Below are 13031 nucleotides of genomic sequence, written 5' to 3'. Positions count from 1 at the left end.
GGTGAATATGTTGTTTTTTAAATGGTTAGGTCCCTAGAGTAATTAAACAATCGAAGAAAAGTAAATGAGTTTCTAAAGCAATGCTATCGAGCTGCTGAAACAGAGTAATATAATAACACAGTAAAGTAACTAGGTAACGTTAATAATCAGTGAACTTGGAAAAGGGTGATAAAACAGCTACATCAAGAAAACCGCAATGGGACACGAAGAATAATTACAATGAGGAGATGAAAGTAGCGCAGCAGGGTAATAGAACCTCCACGAGTTCGGGTTTAAAACTGGCGTCCAGATCAGACAGATATGGACTTCTTTTAGGTTAAATCAAAGAAATCATATGATTATGTTGGCTAGTGCCTGCTGTGTACGTTCAGTGCGTCCATACGTAAGAAACTTAATTGGCCTAGGTATTTGTACAGCTATAAATGAGCCAATGTCATTTATGTTTGATGCTGTTAAACCAAACAAGTTAAGTGGAAGCACTTGGTCCCGAGACTGCACTAATAACGCTCAAGAACCATCAAACGCTTACAACAACTCGTGTATTGGAAAGATAAGATCTTGCGAAAACCACTGTTACATACTGCATAACATTGCTCTTCACTTCCGTATTTTAACGCGCTGAGAGAGAGCTGTTGGTTACCGCTGCTTGCTCGCCAGTTTCGCGTTGTTATCATGTGACAGTGTAGCGACTTTCTGGATAAACGGCTTGAATTGTAAAATCAACAGTCATTAAAAACCCTCAGATTAACCGGGCAAACTTGTTTAATTTTGGGTTAGTAGATTTTTAGTATATATTGATATCTACACGTTTTTTCTGTTTATTTAGGGGTATTTTTAACTATGAGTCGCTTCTCTACTTCTTGGGTTTCCTTTCCCCAATCTGCTGGTGATTTGAAGGACGGTTCCTTTAATTCGAATATTCTTTCAGACTTGTTCCTTCCATTTTTGTGCAAAATCAGGGATGGCTAGTGTTATCCCCATGCGAGAATATAAAACAAAACACAGTTTGACTTTTATTGTCATTTACCCAAAAAGTATTGAATCGTTGAATCGAAAAAAGAATAGAGAGGTCTTTAATGAGTCGATTAAGGGCCCTATTAGCAAGCTGAGACTGTATATTTTGTTAATTCGAAATTGATCACAATTAAAAAAGATATGCCTAAGACAATAAACAAAGTTTGAAAACATTAATATTGCGTTCTATTCTCCCACTGTCATTTTTGAAACGGAAATCATACGAGTTTTTGGGTGCGCTTATTTCCCTAACAAGAGGGCTATGAGAAAGCGTATTTTTGTAAGTTTCACAAAATGTAACTGCATCTGCCATAGAGTACAATACTAATGTTTAGATGTAACGTTTAGCTGACTTGCAATGAGTGATTTTGATAGCAATTTTCAGGTGGAATGCCTAAACTATTAATCAACTTCCTTCTGATGTACAAAAATCAAAAGTCTAATTGTACTGATAGAATACAGTTTAATTTTCATTAATCAGCTTACTTCTTCTAGCCGCAGATTCGTGACACCAACAACATAAATGTTCTTCCAAAAATAAAAAAATGTCATATGTTCTATTCAGTAACAACAGTGTGAGAACTTTCTGTCTAATATATATATTATAATATATATATATATATATATATATATATATATATTATGTTACCAATACAATTGTTTTTTTGTATTTTTCGTATACAGTTTTTTGTTAAAAAAATATGGCTAACCTAATGGAAAGCCTCCGAGAAGCCGAATGCAGTAAATATGATCAAATGAGTCCTTATCACTAATTGATTTAGCCAAGCGTCAAACTGCTTCCGTGGCAATGAATACGGCTGAAGCAGATTTACCTTTTGTAAAAGCACGCCATTAATCCGGGAAATAAAACTGTATACGTAGTACGCCGAGAATTTTTTGGACAGTGTGCATATAACTGAAAATATATACCAACGACCGGTAGTTATTCGTGTCTGATTTGGTATTTTTTTTTTTTGATAAACAGAGGTAGTTCTTAAGGCGCAGAAAGATCAGCTAATATTCGTTCCTTATACAAGGATGTGAAAAAGAGTGAAGGTGGTCTGCAATACCCATTTCTACTTTTTTTTGTAACGAATTGGAAAGATGTCATTAGGGGTATGAGTTAATTTCTACATCAATTGCTTAACTCTGTTTATAACCAGGTTACCTAGCAACAAGGTAAGCACAGGTTAACTCTGTTAGCTAGAAGAAACACCGTTTACGTAGCACTGTTTGTCTATTTAAACAGACAAAAGCAGCTAGCTTTAAATTTAAGCCATCTCATATGTGCTTTAACTTAGTAGACGAATGCAGTTACCACTGCATCATTATGGGGACAATATCATGCGATAGGAGCCTACCGCTTCTTCTTAACGAAACGATGCTGCATGTTCCCTATTTGTTAGTTTACGTACTTAAAAAATTATTTGGAATCTAGTCTGACATATATTGCATGGCATACGTGATTAAATAAAGAGCTTGTATCGCAAATTTCGCAAAGCTTACGAAATTTAATTCTTCGTTTCAACTGCACACACTTGAAGTGTATTCCTGATTCCGGTACATATATATTGAACTATATGGCTTTGGAACCGCACTGCATGCTCAGGTATGAGTAGTGTTATGAGACACTGCAATAAAAATCGTGTTGTAAATGTACCCCAAATCTTGTATTCTTGCCACAGTCTGCTCTAACTGAGGTCGATGTGCGAGTTCTCACGGGAACCTAAACAGCGACATGTTTCGTACTAAGTGAATTCTATAGAACGCACGCGCCTGGTCAACGCGCTACTGGGCTAGGCAGCCTCAGCAGCGGCGTATCTGTACTCTGTAGACAGAAATTAAAGCAGATTAAATTTCTTTTACTTATATACGAACTTATACGAAAATTTTCAGATACTTCGATTTGCAAGGTTGACGAACTTCTATTTCACGGGCTAACGACTTTAATACCCAACTCGATTAGATAAACAGCCCGAAAACGGTAGCCTTATTAAACTTAACCTAGGCTCTGCGCGTTTTGTGAGTGCAAACGTTTGAAAACTATACGAGCGACTTGTCCTTCGATATCTTTTCCACAAATATGCCAATGAGAGGAATTGGATTTCTGGGCAGACAGAACTTTTAAGAGGAAATGAGCGAGCTCAAATAATATTTTTCTATAGGAGTGCAGCTAGAGCTAAAAGCTTCCAATGCCTCCATGTCCCGCCAGCCATTACTTTCAAAACTCCTTGACGACTTCTCGCTTCTTTCTCTTTTAACGGAACTTTTTTCTAATTCCTAACCGTATCAACTTGGAAAGATATACTCTAGCACTTAAAATAATCTTAATTTCTTTAGTTGTATATCAACGCCACCAAAACTAGCCGTAATTAAATAATATCTGCAGAACTGTGAGATGCGGATACCTAATCGTCAGAACACTAGGATTTTAGTACGTTACGCAGTGCCAACTCCAAACATGGTTAAAGATGGGACTTCGGCGAACAGTTCTTATAAAGTTATATAAAGGACCCAGGAAAACGGCTGTTAAAGGAAGCAAGCTTGCAACCCCACCGCTAGCTGCGACGAACGTAAGAGTAGCATGCCCAATCAAGGCAAGCTTTCAATCCAGTACCTACGATTCCATTCCAAGATATATTTTACAAGCCGCATGAGGTTACCAAACACTTGAAATACGCGACGCACTTAATCAAGACTTTAAGATACAGTAGGTAATAACTGCCAGTAAAGGCACCGGCAGAAGAAGCTTTCAGCCCTTATTTTGGTCCGTAATGAGGCTTTAGAGATCTTCTTCCTGGCTTTATGCTGAGCGGCTTTGTCTAAGGTTTGTCTGAGGAGTGCCTATGTTCGGTAGATGGTGAATATTCCCGTTGATAGCATAGTGGGTAACGCATTTGTCCACTAATCTTCTAAGTTCGAATCTGGACATAGACAGGTTTCGTGTCGTGCTGAAAGCCAGCAGTCTGATGGAATACCGAACGGCAATATTGGACGTAAAACTCGAAACATTGAGCTAGTGAAGATTTGTACTGTTGATGATATTCGAATGTAAAGGAGCCCTTTAACCGACCCGGTGTCGCTAAAAAGAACTGTAACTACAAGCTTTTCTTTCAACTCTTCTCAAACCACCTTCCTCGCGATACCCTGATTTCATGATAATCATTTCAAAAGGAGGATACAGTTTCGATCGTGACACTCCACCTGCCTTGTTGGTGGACGGTAAATTTTTTAAAATGTATTCAAGCTACGCTTTACAGTCTTTATAAATATTTGCACAAAGTAACTGTGTATTTACAATATGAATCTGACATGGCCCCTTATAACACCGCGCTTTTTAAACTAACTGGTGCTAAAGTGCTCTAAAAGATTATGGGGCTGTTTACGTACATTTTCCGAGTAAATGAAGTTGTTATGGACAATGAACTTGCTGAGCTCGACTTTTTTGAGTGAACTACTGAGATAACCCAAGGTGACACTCTAAATCCACTACTGTTGTCAATAGCCATCACCTACCGGGCGAGATCAAAGAGCGACATTCGTGGGTCGATTTCTTTTTTGAGTTCGCGATTTCGTCCTATTTATTGCGAGCCGACATCATCACCAGCCTATCTCAACGATCCTGGGTTTTTACATCTTAGCCAGAAACCGACTTCTCTGCTCGCTTAAAGAGCTGAAACAACGGTTAGACTTAAAGCTTGGAGGAAACATATTCCTACAAGCACTTTATCCGCGAGAACAAACAAAAAATGGGTGGCAAAAACTCAGATTTCTACAAGAGTCATACGATGACAAATCTTGCTGGGTAAAAGGGTGGAAAAAGCATCGACATCTTGTGACTCGATACGTGGTGTACAGATTTCATTATGTAATCTATCGAACATTCGGTAACTAGAATCATGTGAAAAATTGCCGCTACCAACGTTACCAAGGGCCCCGATGGCGCTATCGCTCTGAGCGCTGCCCTGTTGTCGCTTCTCCTAATGTGCAAGTGCAGTTTCTATTTTCATTGAATGTCTTATACAGGATGTTATATCTACGTTGTTATACCCGCAACATTAACGTAACGTAACTGGTTTTATATATTATCGTCTTCTGTGTGTTGTTTATCGAGCAGACGATGTTAATAAAGGCTTAATTAAATTTATTAGCTGACTGGCAACTTGAAGGGTGTCTGGATAAACTAATGAAGGCAAGATTGCTACCAACATTATTGCTATAACCTTCTTTCATCAGAATACTGTGTGTTATAGCCATTTGACCAGGTGTCACGGGAGGGTCAGTCAAATGATGGGCTGACTCATAGTTTTAGTAGCGGGACTAACTGAAATATGTACTACAGAAGAAAAACTAAAAAATATTAAAGCTACAAATAAGAAGTTTACAAATATTGCTTCTTTAGTGATGGAATTTAACACAATACTATTATACCACTCAGAGTTTGTTGGCATATCGTAAAACGCGTTTGATTCTGTGCCAGGAATGTCCTAAACGTCGTAAAAAGAAGCTATGCCATTGAAACACACTTCGGTAACGGATGCTCGTCTGAGTGCTATCAATTCTCCCAGAATCCGTTTTTAATCTTTTCTATAAATATTAACATTTCTGAGAAAACGAAATACTTTATGAAACTGTAATCTGGGCATATATGATAGGAGCAACGGAAGCTTCTCAATGATACATGACACTTAATCTTCAGCCAAAGAAAAATTGATAAAAAGAACTAATGAAGAAAGCGTATTTATAAATTTAAAAGAAATCATTTTCCCATAAACCCGACATAATTCACGGGTTATGATGAAATGAGTAGTTATAATGTTTTTGATGTATATTAGTATGTGCCTACTAAACAGAGCTTTTGCTTATCGTCCTAGTTCAGCGTGTCCAGGGCGAGCCTCTATGCGCGCTTTCTGTAAGCCGGAAAATAAAAAAAAAAGTAATACCAATAATAAGAGCTGACCTATGCTAAGGCTGTTTAGTGATACTTACTAGTTTGTTGCGGGGTTTAGTTTTTAATACCTAGTTGACCATATTTGAATAGTTAGAGTTTAATCGAAAGCGTTTTTTTTTCGGAGTTAACTTTGCCACAGTGAGTCATATGTGAATTTGTTTAATACAAAGGTTGTGTTTGTTTACAAGCGCTATTTACTGGCGCCACATTTTACTTAATCGTACGTGCTGTTGTATACAAGTCAACGAAGCTTAATTGCAAAACGTGTTATACCTTAGCTTCTCATGCTCGCTTATAAGCATAAACTTGAGAGAATACAACGGATCTAATTGTTAACCTCAAACTTTATTAATAAACATTAAATGGCAAACTCTGGTCAAATACTAAATCTTTGCAAATAAATACTACACCTTTGGCTTTGTTAATATAGTTTTTAATATTTTCATATAAAGGCATGTATAATAAAATAGCTTGTTTTTTTTTACAAAGGTATATTGTATACACAATAAACGTATTTACATGTTATTACGTATTTGCAAAATAAGTTCAGGCTTAGAGCTACATTCGAATCAAGAATGACAGCACATCGAGCAGGTACTTGTTGCAATTAGAGAGAATTAGTTAGATATGAACAGGGTGTAGGTTTTTTACAGCGTGTATTTTAGTCTTTATTCTATGTTGCTCTCGTTTTATAAACCTGGTGTGTATTGTGCCCACTCGATTGACTTAAGTGATAATACTTGTGACGTTCCCGGCAGACATCGTTCGAACTAAAATGATATTAAACATTTTGGTACATCGCTCCTTGTGTGATGGAGCTGCTAAACCGTCGTGCGCAGAGAGTCAATATTGTTCAATTTCTGTGAGGCTCTTGCAGAAGCGGAGATCTTGCTTTCGCCGTTATTGAAAACGAGTCAAGTCTGCATTTCCTACTTTCTGAAGCAACAAAGGTTTTATGTACGTGGCGTCGATTTCATTCTATAATTTTCGCTGTTCTTAATAAGCAAATTAGTTTCTGATTACAAAACTCGATGAAAAAATGGCATGACATAATATTACAAAAACATGCAGAAAATGAACAGCTTTATGAGTTGTCTTATGTAGAGCCCTTTGCTTCCGCAAACGCTTTTACTGCATCACTGACTCTTACGCGTCACTGTTTACAGTTATGCCAGTTTATATGGGAAAAGCATCGTCAAGATGAATGAGTTATTGTCAGCTGAAGGTGTCGTTGCAGATAGCGTCTTTAGAATCAAATCAGAAGGAACCTAATAAAATAAAGGCCCTCCCTATTCAATGAAGGTGCGCAGTTACTTCAAAAGCATTTTCGACTAAGATCTTACTGTATTGGGCATGTCAGTAAAATGTTGTGGTTCCTCTATATCGGGACTAGACATGAGTGCCGATGATTGAACAACTTCCAGAATTAAATATTCTTAAACACTTACGTTTGGCGCCTCATACAGTATAAATGGTAGAAACGTCAACGCTAAATCAATCTTTTATTACGATGATGGATGGTACATTTGGCTTATCCATAAAAAAAAAAGCAGACATTCAGTTTTTCCTAATTATGTTTTCAAAGTTATAAATATAGTCTCGGTATTGACACTTTAAATCATTTAAAAATAAGAGCATCTTTCCATCCACGAAATGGAGGCTTCAAACTTTGTGTTCCTCTTTATAATGGCTCGCTTCCAGCACTGAACGGAGTCCATTTTCGTTCTTTTTGCCCCACCATCATACCGCTTGGGTTGCTGTAGGTGTATTTGGTAGCAGGATGCGGTAAGTGGTAGTACCCAAAACTTGGAACCAAAAAGGTCTCCGATTTGAATCCGGCTGGACACATGCAAATTGACACAGTATTGTACTTACAAACTTGTTAATAATGTAAATTACTATTTATTAATTAGGTTATCCGTATGCATATCATACGCTATTCTTTAGGATAGAAGTGATGAAAAGTATTAGATGCAATTAGATATCTCAGTTACATGCAACCGCCCAGTCGTAGTTTGCTTTCAACGAATTTGTGTTGTCTACGATCAAGAAGATCATGGCTCTTCGGATTCTCAAATTATGTGTTTCACCAACCACAAATTACCTACATATACCCATGAGGCGCCAAGCTACTAGCCTGCAGCTTTTGAAAGTGGCGAGTGATTTTTTATGAACTGGGGTGACCATAAATATGTAGAATCAAAGCGGCACGACGCATATTCAAAATTTGCAGTAAATGTCATCGACAAGGTTACCAGTGTATGAAATATAATAAATGGTTACCAGAGATGCAAGTGCATTCAATTGTTGGCTGCTAACACGAAATAGCTTGCTGATGGTAGTGTATATCAGATTATGAAGGCCAAAGTTACACGTTTTGAAAGTAATCACGTAAGACCTGCATTTTTTGTTTGTCATTAAAAACGGTTCAGTCACCTAAAGTTAGGGAAAATACAGTTCTATTAAGTTAAACCGTCTATTCACATAATGAAAAAGGCTGCTGGCATTGTGTATTAGCTGCTTACATCGCCTGATTTTTTTGCAAATGAGTGAAGCTTTATGAACGCACATTAATCACAATTGACTGGTTCAGATCATACTCCACTGGAATGTGACCATCAGAACTTAGCCCACCCAGTAAGACTTCTGGGTGACCGCGACTTTATCGATAGGGCATTCAGTTTTAACTCCTGAATTTTACTATTGAAGACTTACATAGGCCATGCACCTGTTTTTTCACTATTATGCTCCGAGTTTTTTCAGCCCTGTACTGAAGCCTTAGCTATAAATGCTGTATTCCGTGTGCTGATTAAACTAAGGCGTATGCGGTTGGTCAAATACTTAAACATTACAAATAGCTGCCTGATGCCCTCTTGTAATCTTTGACAAACATCGACGACTTAGACCTCATTTATGTCGTTAGTACTAGTCGAGTGGCAAACGCAGCTCACTTGCTTTGATCGAACAGACCCAATGGGCTCCACCAACGTCACAGGTTTCAACGTGAGAGGAACCCTTTAAATGAGAACTGGCACATCTTGTGGGCGCTTACGGCAAATGGCCTGAAACAAATTTAGATATTGAACTGTGCTACCTCAGTTTATTAAGCATGAAGGTCGATAGCTAACTGTATTGTCAAAATAAACTAACCTATTCATTTATAGGTCTGGATCTCGTGAGAGCATGGCTTGTGTTGCCTGTTATTGTTGTAGCGTGTTCTATCTGGCTGGTTCCAAGCTACATGAGGTTTGACCTATGGGTATTAATATTAAGTAATCCAAAATCTCTACAGGTACTGCTATTTATCTATAATATATACCCTATGTTCAGTTTTATTTTTGATACAAATCAAAAACACTAACTAAATAATTGTTGTTGTGAAAGAAATAACTTGGTGTCTTAGGATTCACATGAATGCTCCGTACCGTTCGCCTGATGCTTCAGTTGCTCCTGTGCCCTACGTTCTAGAGTAGAAAAAAACGAGTTATGCAGGCAAGAACACACTTGGCTCAAGACAAGTGGACAGTGTACCGTAGTTTGCGCAGTTTTCCGTAGAGAACATAATCGATATATATCAATTTTATCTGAAGCCTTTCAGTCCGACATCTGTTCGTCATCCACCCAGCAATAGATTTCTTTACCAAAACGCGTTTCTCACACACTTGACGTCTGCGAACACCATCGTTCACCATTCGTATGTCATGTCACTCCTCAGCTATCCTCTTCGCTTTTGGCGAATTTACAGAGTATTGGCATCACGAAATTTGATTATTGAGACGACTCTCGAATCGAAGCGTTGTAGGTCTGTCAAACAGTCACCCGGTTCGAGCCGACTCGCTTGCCTTTAATACAACGTTCGTTCTATACACAAACCTGGTGCTTACCAATAGCTCTTAGTCCACCCGTGCATTCCGATATTCTATTGCACTGTGCAATTTATATAGCTCTAATTATGGAGTAGTAGTTAGTTGACTCAATTCACTGACTTGAATCTCTCGGTAATCACTTAGCATCTATCGGAGCGTCAGAGGAGCAAAGGTAGGACGTTCTTGTGAAAAAGTATTTAAAACCTGTCTTGTCGGTCTTCTTAGACAGTATAAAGCAGTTACTACGTTTTTGCTTACACAGAACTTAAATGGTTCGTATTCTATTATTTCAGCAATGCGAAATGTGGTATTACCCATAGAATCATATTGCTGATGTTTTCATCTTTCAGCGATCTCATCTTTATAGTTATAATTAGAGATTTAACCTGATGCGTTTAATTTGAAGCAACAGCCGTTTGGTTGACTGTCTTCTTTTATCAATGCTTGTCTCTTAAACGAATCTATACAATTAGCTGAAGGGCATAGTGATCTAACTATTCGCTGATCCATTTTGTTCTAACTCCCAATATTAAGTAATCTTTTCTTTTAGCGGATGCGCTATTTCCTTCTTTTCTCAAAAATGATATTTAACGTATTAGCTATTATGGATCGGGTCTAGTGTAGTATAAGTAATCATTTTGGTGTGCGAACCATGATGTTATGGGGGTTAGCTGGTTTCCGATATCTTAGCCTATTTTTTTTAGTCCTTCTTACAATATGGATATATGATCGCTGTTTGTAATATCCACGTTATCTTTTCGCTATCTTTATACCCGTGTAAAAGGCAAGCCAGAAGATTAAGATATAGAGAGCCGTATTGTTACAGTAAATCAGAAGACGATTTTTCTCCGGATACACAGGCCATCTAGAAAAGCACGTCGGTAAGGCTCAGAATTCCTAAAAAAACCTGTTCTCTCTTTTCAAAACTTAAGGGAGGTTGTGAAGTATATGGAAAAACAAATTTGTAGAGGTACAAATATCGGTGCCTTCCGGGTTATTGGTACGTTTAAATGGTGATACTGAATAGGCCGAGGCTTTCAAAAATTTCTTGGCAAGAATCTTCATTTCTGTTCGCACTAATTCTGACGTTAAGTTAAGTTAAGTAAGGTACGATCTCGACGAATGTATTTTATATAGTTCATCAATCGGTATAACGGCTGAGTCTATCATTATTGAAGTCAGGTCATTGCCATTAAGATATAGCCTCACCTCTAATGGTATCTTCTCAGTTAAGTACAGAAAGTTTGCCTCCATTTTGGATGAGTCCTTCTAGATTATTTCTCGTCGCCGTTATGAAGAGTGTGACAACTAGAGGCCTGTAGCCAGAAACCTCATTACGTACAACATCTTCGAAAAACTCATACTTGCTTATATTTTCAGCTGTTTCTACATAAAACTGCAACAAGCAACACCATTTTAATAACCACAAAACTACATCCACGCAATTGGGAAGTATGATTAAATGTCACTTGAATTGAATACCTTTCAGTTTCTCTAAGGCTCTCGGCGGATATGATTGGCAATAAAACCATCGTAGCATTTGAGAAGGTGTAGAAGCGATTTTTATGTGGGATGAGTGCAAGATGCTGCATTTATATAGAATTTGTAGAAAAGCTAAAAACGAATTTTGTAAACCATCAATATCAAAATGTTCAATAAGCTAGTCAATTTAAATATAGTAAATCAATTATAATCTACGCAGTGGAAGAGCGATAAGTGCTCTTGGAATTGCTTGCCTAAAGGGTGACCTAGATTTTGAAGCAATAAATAATGTTACAATGAATTAAACACCAGCGTGTTTCATGTTGTGATATGATTTTAATGCTTTTATTTCAGCTACAAAAAAAGTGAATTTAAATTATATTTATTTTTCCGTACATTATGCCGCCTGCCTTAGAGTGCAATTTAGATGTGGGATGAAAGAATAGACTAGCTCCACGTATAAGCGCAGCTAGTTGAATTAATCGCACGCGATTGACGGAACCCACATGTTTTCCTAAGTAAGTGATTCCCTTTAGATCAATATGTATTTTTAGCAATTTTGAGATTTCCACAAACTGCTGAAAAATTCAGGCCAACTGATTACAGCAAAAGACGAAATCAAATTACTGTTGTTTCGAAATTATTTTTGGGATTTAGTTTGATGAACAATATATAGGTCATTCATTTTTTATTCGAAATAACCATGTAACTGATTGTGCATCGTATCGGTGAGCACCCGCCGCTTCCTGAAGCAAGAAGCGATCGTATTTATTAAATGATGGACCATATAATTTTGAACTGCCTCATAAAGCCTATACTACAGGTTACTAGCAGTGATCCTTTTTTCGCAAAACAATATAAAGACACGATTCTTGGCGAGCATCTGAGGAATGTTTTCATATATGGAGGAGGAGCATATGGGGATTCTTTTCGAGGTTCTTCTTAAAACGTAAAAGGTACGACTGCTCGATTTACCAGGTTTGGAACAATTAAAATCACTGCTGGCTAGCCCTTCATAAAGCCGTGTTTATTCGGAGAAGTTGCCACGATGCTTAAAAAGACATGTAGTAGCCAGGATGTCTTCTATGAATTATTCACAATCGATTTCTGAACTACAGGCCGATAGCTTGTTACAAAATATTTCATTCACTTAGTGAGTGATTTTTTAAAAGCTTGTGTATAAGGCTTTTCTCATACAATCATGTTATTGTCATCAACAAAGACCTCGCAAGCAAATTTGCGAGATCGTTCCAATGGAGATTCGAAGCAAACATATCAAGAACTGAACTATTTGTTCGCAAATTTTTTGCGCGAATCCCGCGAATAATAGAAGACCTTGCGGAAGATAGTGCTTGAAGAATGTCCAACTGCGTACAACGAGATCTGCGTACATCTGAGGATGTCCTTCATGCTATAGTTAAAAAGCAGTGATTCCGAGAATTTGTTTACATTGAAACATATAGCCAAAAAAAATCAGGGTGCCAAAAAAAATAGAGAAGAAAAACATTCGATTTTGAGACAAACGTATTCGTCAAAGTCACAGTCTCTTCGATAATAATAGATAAGATACGTTCGTGCCCATCATAAAGTACCAGTACACCTGGTTAGCCGTTCGAGGGCTGGTTAACGTTGGGGTCGGAGACGGCTGGAAAAGCAGTCTTTTGTCGCCGGTAAGTCGGCGAAGAATCTGTTTCTAAGCAAACCGTTCCTTCCCTAGA

This window comes from Varroa destructor, unplaced genomic scaffold, assembly GCF_002443255.2.
Source record: "Varroa destructor unplaced genomic scaffold, Vdes_3.0 BEIS01000004.1, whole genome shotgun sequence".
NCBI lineage: Eukaryota > Metazoa > Arthropoda > Arachnida > Mesostigmata > Varroidae > Varroa > Varroa destructor.
The sequence above is the reverse complement of the archived record's forward strand: the minus strand, read 5'-3'. Positions refer to the sequence as shown.